Source organism: Xiphophorus maculatus, chromosome 11 (genome assembly GCF_002775205.1).
Source record: "Xiphophorus maculatus strain JP 163 A chromosome 11, X_maculatus-5.0-male, whole genome shotgun sequence".
NCBI lineage: Eukaryota > Metazoa > Chordata > Actinopteri > Cyprinodontiformes > Poeciliidae > Xiphophorus > Xiphophorus maculatus.
In genome coordinates this window covers 5,076,802-5,089,028 of record NC_036453.1, presented here as the reverse complement: position 1 = coordinate 5,089,028, position 12,227 = coordinate 5,076,802, and positions in this window count along the sequence as shown.

The window sequence follows — 12,227 nt, the reverse complement described above, 5'->3', positions numbered from 1 at the left end:
AAGATCAGCAACCTTTTTCATTTTACCATGCAGTGTCTGCATGGTAACTGTTCTTTAAATCACCATCACCGTGACTGTAGTACAAATCTACAGCAAGATGAGCCGATGTAAAAACGATACAGTGTTGAACTGTGAGTATTTTAATTGTATGGTGACGTAGCTACTGGGCATTACTTCAAGAGAAATGAACTTTGGTGAATACTCCACTTTTTTCAGTGGATATAACAAAAAAAATGTTTACAGTGTAAGAAAAAAAAGAGGGTAGTTTTTAGGGGCTCTATTATTTATAGACCCTAGAACTCTGCTGGCATTAAATATGCATTTGTCGTATATGATACAAGCAGAACAAATAAACACAGGGAGGGCCCTTGATTTTCACAGTGATTCTCACACCGTGGAGCGACAAGTGCGCGTCCTGGCCCCTTCCTCTCCAATTAGCGCGCCTTCAATTATGAATGCCCTCGTGTTACCGGGTTGTCTCATGCGTTGGGACTGAAATTATTAAGTAATGACGATGCAATATTAATTATATATGTGTATAAAAGCAAGTAGTGTGGACGAACAGGGAGCAGAGGCTTGAATGGGAACTCCAGGGCGACTCATGAGACGCACCACAGGTTGGACGAGGAAACAGGGAGAGTTGTCTCTGACTCTCTCTCTCTCTTTTACTTCATTAATATTAGGCTTTTGGTATGTAAGTATTTTTAAGATTTATCGTTGTATTTTCTTATTTTTAATAAATTAAAATTACGGGCGCATGTGCACTACCAGCCTACTTTTAATTCACTTTTTAGCACTATGCATTTAGGCTATTATTATTATTATTATTATTATTATTATTATTATTATTATTATTATTATTATTATTATTATTATTATGATTATGATTATTATTATTATTATTATTATGCCTTTTCCGGATGCATTGTACGCTTTAAGTTCATTTTCACAGATGTTTCTACTCAGCAAAATTAAGATGCGTTAAAATGACACATTAAAAATATCTTAAAATAGTAATTTCCGCCAGTGGAGACGGTCACCAAACATCCTTCAGATGTTTCTAGAAACGAAATGAATAAATAAATGCATTAGAGGCTAAATTGAGAAGCTTCTGCCGGAATCCTCCCACAGCGGTCATGGCTTGCGGCTGTGTGATTTTTCCCTGAGAGACCGTGGGCCGGTTGCTGGATGGGATCGATACTTTGCAGCTTTACGCGGAAACGTTTGTGGCACTCATGAATATTCTCTTTGATGGTGAGAGTCAATTTAATTCAGTCTAATTTATGGTGTTTAATGGATTTTTTTCAAAAGGGAGAGACGAGCCCTTAACTTAATTGTTGTAACGGATCCTCCCCCCTTTTGATGAGTTAGGCCGTTTCAATGCGCGTTTTCAAGTTTAGTCAGAAATAAAAATGCAAACTAAGGCATAAAAAGTTGAATTTCTGAAAATGTTCTGGCCTGAAAGTGAGGTTTGGTCTTGTGAATAATTGATCCTCATATTACCAGCATTGATATCATAACGTGGTAAGTTGAGCTGAAGGCCTATGAGCGTCAGCGGCATGTGGCGACTGAGGGCACTTCAATTATTCAGCAGAACCTGAAAGGTATATTGCTGTTTCTCATGCAATAATCGAGGTGCACCGGGAGGCCAATTTCTGCTTTATTTTTGCGCGAAACTTTGATGCTTTGTACATTACATGAAATAGTTTGCAATTTAAGCAAATTAATACAAGGTGCAGATTCAAAGTGAAACATTAAAATGTGGATTGGAAAGAAGACAGCGCGGAAGAGAAATTGTGTTTACTTTGGATTTTTTCATGCAGCAGAGAACATTTTTGACAGAATGAGGATGGAAGCTCCGTCTAATTGCTGAAGAATGCATGCACTTTTACGCTAAGAGCGCGCAAATGCACACACACACACACACACACACACACACACACACACACACACACACACACACACACACACACACACACACACACAGGGTGGCTGTCAAGTATACTGAGGGAATGTGAGAGGAGAGGTGGGAGCCACGACACTCCAGACTCAATAATTCATAGGATGCCAGTAGCAACAAATGAGAATGTGACCACAGCGAAAGAAGACAGCTACCTCCCTTTAGTCACCTTCAGTTATCGTCAGAAGCCAAACCAGCACGAGACCAAGTCATCCTGCAAGATTATATATGAAGCACCGACACACACCCACACACACACACAACCTCTCCCGACCCCGCACCCCCGCACACCCACACACACAAATTAAAATAAACAAAGTAAGATTGAGTTACGCTGTAGAAATGAAAACTGTAGTTGATAGATGTCTTAATGGAAGTTTCCTCCTCCACACTCAGCAAGATTCACTTTTGAAAACAGACTGAAAGTACCTTTTTTGAATGATTTTGGAGTTATTAATAATTGAGCAATTGGAAAAAAAATTATAATTTAGAAAAAAAACACCTGAATATTAATTAATGTAGTTTCTATCAAGAAGATTAGGAACAGTCATTTTCTACCGTCTCTAATCACTGGAATTCATTGCTCCAGGTTATGAATTCAAATTGACATCCTTATGTCTAATTTATCCTTGTTTTTTATCAACATTTTCTATTCATCATTATTGACTAATAAAAGGTGAAAAGTTGGCAAACATGGAAATTTAGGATTGATAAAAAGTTATGAAAAAAACATAGGAGAACCTACTAAACATTCAGTTATTTATTAAGAAATATCCACATATTGATTCCTAATCTAATTTTGTTGACTGGACAACTCAATCATGACTGGATTGAATTGTCCAGTCATGGTATTTTAGGTTTTTTGAAGACAGGACAGATAGGCCTCTATGTATTGCCCGTTGTCTGGATCTCCTCCACTTGTAAACTGTTTTCCAAACAGTGGCATGAAGAGTTTCAAATTCTTTTGAGATCCCTTTAAACCTGTCAATAGACTCATAAGTTCCTAGAGTCTTCATTCTGAAGGGCCCGACTACTGTAACTCTTTCAGTCTTATTCTGTGGTTTCAGTCATGAATTTATTCCCCACCAGAAATCAAATTTCTAATTAGATTTTACAGAAAAAAATAGAGTTGTATTATTTATTCAACCACTTAATTTTAACAGTAGTGTTAACAATCAATGTTAAATATTCATAGGTGCAAATATTGTGTGCTATCACACAGCTCAGATCCAAAGACATGAATAATATTAATTACCTGAGTATTTTCTTTTTAGAACTGACAGTGTACTCTTTCATTTTCCTTATTTTTGAGAATATTCTGGGCAAAATATAAGTGAAAAATCAGCAAATTTCCAAGAAAATACTCTTTAGATCATAAGAAATTTCAGACAACTGAAGGAACTATAAAGTCTTATACTGAAGAAGTATGGCTCACTGGAATCAAAGTGTAAAGAAGTGAATGGTGGTTTAAATAATTTTTCAGGTGGTGTGTACAATAGTCACGTTATTTAAACCTTTATCAAGAACTACATAGTCATCTCATAGTGATTCATTTGTCATTGCGTCTTCTCTTTACAGAGACAAAACTGCCTCTCAGATTAGGGGTTTGTTCAGGCAAGGGGTCTGCTTAGTATCACAGCACATTAAGTGCTATTAAGAATTGCCCACCCAAATCAGAATGGTTGCAAAGAAGCTAGAAAGAGATAATTGTCTATGTCAATATATATTCATAGTTCTGGTCACTCCTTTGCTTATTAAGCAGTGCTAAAAAGGAAATTTGTGTTTCGTTCCCTCCAACATACACTCAGAAACCTCTCTTATGTGCACTTGCCTAATTCATTCAGCGAGTTTGAAGAACAGTATTATACACTCTATTCATTATTCAAATGCTCTCCATTATCAAAGTGCCCAGAGAAATACGACTAACCCAGCCAGAAATAACTCAGTGTGGCGTGATTTCTCCCTATAACACACTTGGTCAGGTGCAATTGCTAAGCACAAACTCAGATGAGAGTATATGGACAAAACCTTCTCAGACATGTAGACGTAAAGCAGAAAGAAGAAAATTAAGAAAAAACGAGAGATGTAAAGATCTAAAACACAAAAAGGCGAGGACAAGAAAACGAAACAAGTCTTCCTTAAACTAAGATGGGAAGTAATCACTTAGTGGGTTGCACACATATTATTACACCTTGAATGTTTTCATATTAGTTCATGATACAATCACAAGCCTCAAACCATTTCACCGGGATATTATGTAATAGGTGAACACAAAGTAAGGCAGAAATGTGAAGTGGAATGACAAACAAAATTATAGATATATATTCCTGTCTATTGTCAGCCTCTAAGCAGCTTACTTGCTCTTGCAGAAAAACTGCATCCAACAGCATGATGCTGCCACCACCATGGGTGTGGTGTGTTCAGAAAGATGTGCAGTGTACGTTTTTTGCTTTGCATGTTTAATTCACAGATTTAGTGAATCAAACAGGTTTAATTTTAGAGTGTTACCTAAAATAAGATTAAAATACACCCATCCACAACTGGATGTCCCCCGAAAGCAGCTGATTAATCTGCATTTCATGTAGAATTAGAATAAAGGAAAAACATACAGGTGAATGGCAAACTTCAAATTTTGAAAACCACGTAACCTTCCGTTTCACTACTATGAACCCCTTTGTGTGAATTACTGAAGTTTGTGGCTTTTATGAATTTGTTCAAGGAGTCCATGTACATTTCTAAGCCACTGAACATGGAGAATGCAGAAGTAGAGGATGGGAGAGAAATAGTGGATAAAGTAGATGAAGGAAGAAAATACATATAAAAAGTAAAAGAAAAGCAATCTGAAGAGATGTAAATTATGTATTTTTGTGAAAGAGAATGCGTTATGAAAAAAAAAATTAGAGAAAACACAAACGTCAAATGTTGACATTTCTGTTATTTTTGACAGTCTGGATTTAGCTTTTCTTTTCTAAGTTGGTCTCATCAAGGTGAGTGCTTCCCTGCTGGATTGAAAAATGTGAAGCTAAACCCTTGTGACAGCAGCCGTGCCCAGAGGATCGGCTACAGAGAGGATCAGGAGGCACGAGGAAGCTGCAAAATTCTGCACAACAGAGACATTCTCCCATTCAAAGTCCTGCCTGTTTAGATTTTCAAGGTCTATTCATTAGACTTTTTCTCTGCATGTTTTATTTATGTTCCTAATTCATGCTCGGCACAAACTGCAGGGCAGTTTCACTGTTAATCACTCCCTTCCTGTTGTATATCTCTGATCCACGGGGTCACTGCATGTGTGGGCGAATTATACAGTTATTGTGTGTATTATTTTGGTTAAACTTTAATTTTGAAATAATTTTGACAAACATAGAAAATGATATTTCAGTTTACTTTGGGTATCTATAGAGCAACCTGGTGTCAGAATGCTGTTCCACCAGTAGTGCTTGCTAAAGGCACTTGGGAAAATAACAGCAGCAGCGGCGTCGTCTCTTCACCATTCTCTCTTCTCTCTCTCTGCACCGGGTTGTGCCTTTGAAGATAGACATGAAAACTGAGCCAGGCCACAGTGGGACCCCCTGAAGAAGGTCCCCTAGCAGATGCAGCCACCCGCCCTTCCCCCATTTGCTCCCACCGGCCCCAGGCCCTGAAGACAGCCCCGAGGCTAATCGACCAGGAACACAATCAAGAAAGCAGCAGAGGTTGAAAGCTCTGAGCACGTATTCCTCCTCATGTGTACAGATCAAGGAGAAGAACTTAACAAAACGATGAATTTATCAAGCCACCCTAAATACAAACAGTGATCCACAATGGGCTCCTTCACACTTTAAAGATTTACATGCTTCTGCAGAGCTGACTACTTGGTACTTGCTGCGAGCTGCAGAAAATGTTTTTCATTATAAATTGTGCATCACATCAGATCAGCTAAAAAACAAAAGCTACTCGTAGTTTCCTGGAATAAAGGATGTGATGGACCATAGTGTTAAAGGTGAGCATGCTAAGCAAAAGAGAAAAAACTTAGCGTGTTTTTTATGGCTAAAAAGATAAACAAAAATATAGTATCTTTTATTCAAGTCAGGCAAAAACAAGTATTTAATGACAATAACTAGTAAAACATGTTAGAGTTAACATAATTACAAAGCTGTTTAACTATCCACAACACATAAAATACTAAATATTTAAATCATATTCAAAATGTCTCAATAGATTCAAATGAAGCACATCATCCAAATTCAAGAATAGGAGTCAATAATAAAATATATTAGTAGTGATGATGAGTTATAATTATGAATATATAAAAAAAACACAATTTCTGGAATATTAAATTTAAAATCACGGATCATTTTGCCTGTACTTTACAGTTATGCACAAAAGATTATACAATTGTAAAACCCAGCAAAACATGTCAAAAAGTATGTTAATGTAACAAAATATGAAAAACATAAATGGTTGTTTATTTTTAGGGTTTTTTATAGGCTCAAGAAGAACAAACTATATGATTTAATGTGTCTCATTTAATGTGTCCAGCTTACAGTGCATTGTAATGTCACCATAATATATCAGTTTAAAGAGATAAAAATTCAATCATTCCAAATATGCCAATGTTACATGTTTGTTGCCTCCAGGGAAACAGATAAGTAAAGTTTCTCTATTGTGTGCTGCAGGATTAAATGAGGAATAAATAGGAAGTTAAGCTCAACCAAGGCTGGTTTAATATAATAGCACTTTTGAATCACAGCATTTATCAATAAAATGTATTTCTGCAGCGATCAGCCTACTTTTTTAGGAAAGTTCTCAAACACGGCGGTGACCTAAATCATGTGCAGAACTTTAACTTTTCTTCATTTTACTTTCAACTGATCTGAGAGTTTACCTGCTCTTTGACATTTTTGGAAAACCTCTTGTTTATCGTAGAAAAGCATACACAAAGAGGATTTTTTTCCTCAACAGTTCTATAAAAAGCGATGCTGAAAAGGAGAGTGATTCTCTTTATTAAGTAATGAGGAAGCCACGGTTCAGTAGCATAGATACACATAGCTGAATGGCACACAGAGTCCCACCATGAACAAGCCTCCTCCGTAGCTCTCACATTGCATCAAGTCACAGAGTGACGGGTACATTGTCTCAGGCAGGAGGGAAAAGAGTGGTGAAACATGTTCCTCTCAGAGAGAGAACCAGCTCCCCACAGCCAAAGAAGAGCATTTACACAAATGCACTTCTGGAGTGCTGCGATTAGCTGAGTGCACAACAAGAGAAGAGGGTTCCTCCGAAGTTCGTTATGGGCTGAATGATTTACACAATCATCAATATTTGAGTTATCATTTGAACTTCTAAACGTTCCTGCATTGCTATTTCAAGACACATAACAGCCTCTGAGGACAAATAACATGTAATTGTTCCCTCTGGTCATAACAAAGAAAAGATTGTCTTGATTTAGTCCAGTACAGGCAAATCAAAGTCAACTTTTCACCATTTTTCTTTTAAACATTTTGATAAACACAAAATCTATCTTTCTACAACCCATCTGTATGGTTTTGACGAGAGCTTAATGAGGGCATTAGTTTAATTATTTTAGGGTTTGATGCTTTTTTTAAAAACTCTCCTTGTTAAAGAAAGGAAGGACAAAAACATATTTACATAACTTTACACAAAATTAAGAAGACTTCTACTTCTGCAGGTTCCTGCAACTGTTTTATTGTCTTGAGTATTGACCAATCTGTGAGTACTATCAAACTAATCCTTTTTGTGGTGGCCAAAAGAAACTACCAGGTGAAATTACTTATTATGACCATATTATCTGCAGTTGACCATATTAAGTTAAAAGACAATCTAGAATGCTTAGATTATAGGTTGTCTATAAGGATCATGTATTTACATATTTAATTTTTGTTCCCGTGTGGGTTAGATACAGTTTACAATAAACCTATTAACAAAAATGTTTTATCAATAGTGCTATGTGGATTTTTTGATGATCTTTTATCCTTATTGTCTTGTTATATATAAATAAATTATTAGTTACATATCAGAAAATAACACAAATCTTAACTCAGTATGTTTAATTTTAATTCCATCCTCCAACAGTAATATAGCAAATAGTCTAGTAATATTTCACTTTTTGTAATTTGACAGCTTATTTGACATATCATTTTCTTCATCAGATGTGAATAATATGAAATTTATTTTAAAACCTTTGTTTCATTCAGAGTTAAATGAATAAATAAGGTTATTAATAATTAATAAATACTCCAAAAAATAATTGTCCACACAAAACAAATACAAAATAAATAAATAATATTTTCTAAAATATCCTGTTTGTAAACATTCATTTGCTCCTGGTTAAATCCAGAATTAAATTTAGATTTAAATTCTCTTTCTCCCATAAAGCCCCTAATAATAAAACTGAATCATATATCAGAGATCTGGCTGTTCCAAAACAGAGAATGGGGCAGAGAAATGTTTTAGCTAATAAATTTAATAACTTATTTTACATTACGGTTGCAGACATGCCAGACTGACCACTAGGTGTCTCTTTTCTTCTTACATTAATTTTACCTTAATGCCCACTTTTTCTAAAGGCCACATCCAAATGTCTAGATAATACTTTAGTAAACATTACTCTACATTTAGCCACTACATTTCAAAGGTTTTAAATATAACTAGTTTTTAAAAAGAGAAAAAAAGAGAGGTTAACACGTATGTGGGGCAAATCCACTCTGAAGCCAAAACCCTCATTAGACAAAATCAGTGAACTGTTACAAAGCTACAGCAGGTTCTTTATTTGTCTTAATATTTTTAATAGGGTATCAGTCTTGCACTGCTGCAAGAGACATTTGTACAGATACAAATCAGAGGAGCTCTAGTGTTTTCCTGAATACTAAGAACCTTTGTCTATGATCTTTCTCATCAAAGAAATCTCATGCGGTTCGAAAATGAAAGTGCGATAATAGTGAAAAAGTAACTTCTTTTTTTTTTGCCACGGATATAGCTGAGTCAGAACAGACTTCTTTTTTGTCAAAAAGAATGAGTGATGTACAATGCAGAAGTAACTATTTGTTATCCAGATAGAAAACACCTTTCAGAGATATATTTGTAGTTCTGGAAAATCAAAAAGCGACATTCATGTCCAAAACCTAGCAAACAAAAGACTTATAAAGTTAAATTAAGGCCATCTGGAGCTCTCCAGGAATTAAATTGCAAAAAGTATACAATAGCTACTCAGCATTTGCCTGACCATTGCCTTGCTGTGTAACTCTGCTTGAAAAGAAAATGGCGTTTACAGCAGTAAGGGCTTTCTCTCCTTTACTCAGATTGTAGGAGAAGGAGAAGTTGTGAAAGATGATGTCGACTTTCTGCTCTGTTTTAGAAGTCTGTAGTCTGCCTGCAGTTTAGCATTGGCAGCGGAATAAGTGAACAAAGTTGTTCAGTCCGTGTTGGCTGCACTTCCAAATGCTGAATTAATATTAACAACAGCTATGTTCGAACTGGTGTTGCAGAAAAATCTGTGACCCATTATTTTCTGTGACCGCAGGGGGCGATAGCGTGCAAATACTGATACAGCTGGGATTGTAAGATTTATGGCTCCTATATCATCATCGCATTGACAGAGAAAATATATTACTTTGTGTTTGAGGCTGAACAATGACCATCGCATCAAATCGAATCCCTGTGTGCTGTCATTAAAATATGTAAACCAACTGTGGCCATTTAATAAATCGGCAACTGATTAAGAAATGGATCACAATGGTCAGATTATTCTGGCCAAAATAATCTGTGACCTCATTGATAATAAATAATGTCAGAGTTTTAAACAACTATTTTTCAGAGGTGTACCACCTCATCACAACAATCTGGGTGTATTTATAATAATATTTAACCCTCAAATAACTAAAATCATACTAGTCACAGATTATTCTAGCCAGAATAATTGCGCCATTGCCCCCTGCGTTCACAGAAAATGATGGGTCAGTTTTTTCTGTAACACTTGCACTTCTATCTTTGCGGTGGCAGATGGTTGTTTAAAGCACATTCAATTTCTGCTAAGCTTCATAGTGTCGAATTGGTGAATTACATAGGCAAACATTAGCTATTGGGTAAAATTTAAAACCTCAAAAGAGGCCACACCTCTAGGAAACAATCTTTTCTCAACAGCCAAGAGCCCAGACTCTCTGGACAAAGCAAATGTCATAGGACAAGCAACTAGTTTTCAGAAGGTTAGGCCAGCATACAAATAAAGTAAGAGATGCAACTTTACCACAATTCTTGTACATACAGTTCTGATTAAGATTAGTTGCTTTTTATATACAAAATAGTATTTTGTGAGTTCCCCCTCCCTCAATCGTTAAGTTACCTTAGTAATTTATGACTTATACAAACTTGTCCACACAAGTCAATGTCCTTGACTAATTTTAAAACACCATGAATAGTTTTATCACCAACAAAGTGATTCCCAAAGAGCTGATGACTGAACATGTTACATATGGTGTGCAATAGATCAAGGAAGAAGGGAATCCCTCCAGTAATGTCATGTTTTTCCTATTTTTAGATTCCTGTTTCATACCTAGCAGTTGTTCCTAAGTCACAAGAACAGGACAAAATGCAAGATATATAGCACAATTAAGTTTATTTCACTCAAATCAAAAATCACTTTACAAAGCAAACAAATCCAATTCATTGCAAATTTGTTTAATTCAGTTTATTCCAATACAGTTAAATCCAATAATCAAATTAAAATAGAATATATAGCACAATTCCATCTGATTATCCTAAAGTACAGTCAGTATATGCAAACTGTAAATGCCAATTTATAAAACATTTTCATTTCCAAAAATCTTTTTAAGATCTATAATAAAACTGACAAATTATGCAGAACAAAGCATTTTTGCATGAGAACGTCATGAGAAATAAGTTAATGTTCTCTAAAGCTGATTTTAATACTGTGCAATAAATAAATTGTCTTATGATAAATTAAATAAAAAATAAATAAGATGGAACATCTTAAAATAAAAACAACTTTTCAACTAAAATACTACACAAAAGTTAAACCACAGCATTAAACTTAATTTTCTCATATCATGTTGCTCATTTAATTTACATGCACAATTTCCACTTTCAGAAAATGTAAAAATGCAAATAAACCTTATAAGACACAGCTACAATGGATTTGTACATGCAGATCAGCAAATGCTGAAAAGGTTCCATGTGCTGAAGTTACTATACCCTAAAGTTCTTCTTCTTGCTACATTTGGTGACGTTATCCAGCAGAACAGTGATTGGCCTGGTTACAGTTGAGTTTTTCACCGTCTTCAGCACCTCTGCACAGTCGATCTGAATGACAGGAAATCCAGTTCATTCAAGCTGCACAACAATGTTGCTCACCCTAATTTCTGCAGCTGTATCAGTAATTTTTTTGTTTTTGCAAGTTAATCCACTCTGTTGCTAAGGCTAACACACACATATGATCTGTTTTTATATAAAAATCCAAACCTTCGAGACAAATTAAAAAACTTACATGTGTATTGTTGATGTATGTGCCCAGGTAGCGCACGAGTGATAGCTCCTTCTTCTTGGGTTCTTCAGACTTCTCATGCTTAGACAGAATCATGTGCACTTTGCAAAAGAAGTCACTCTACATGGGAAGTAATTGAAAAGTATGTAAGTACATTTTCAACACTCTTGAAGAAAATTTAAGTATATTTCAAATGACAAAGTACTCTTCTTACATTACAGCCGGCATCAACCAAATCCTGCACGTCCTCCACAAACAACTCCTATCACAAAGAGAAAAGAAGTTTAGTCAAACATGCTGCCAACTTTTAAAACGTCAATTTAGTCGTAAACTGTTGGAAAAAGGAAAACTAAAAAGAGAATACTCACTTTGGCGAAAATGTCTTTACATTTGTGAGCTTCTGCAATAATGTGGTTGAGGTTGAGGTGTGTGAGATCAGGTGAGGTAGAAGGAGCTGGGATGACCAGCTGAACCACAGCACACACCAGCAGAAGTATTGCCATCACCATGGTTGCTTGCAGGTTGAGGACGTCTCGAGAAGGAGTCTCTGAAGTTCTTTGGTTGTTCAGCTGTGAGCTTGAAGTTGCTCTGACTGAGTGGTTGGTTTTATACACCGTTTGTCCACGCCTCTAGTTATGTTTCTTCACTGCTAAAACGAGATGTCGTCTGCAGTGATTATGAGATAAGCTGTGGTTTGACTATTTCTTTGAATTTGATGGCTTCTTAGCTGTTAAAGTGAAATATCTAAAATGAGTTTGTGTTAAAAAAAAA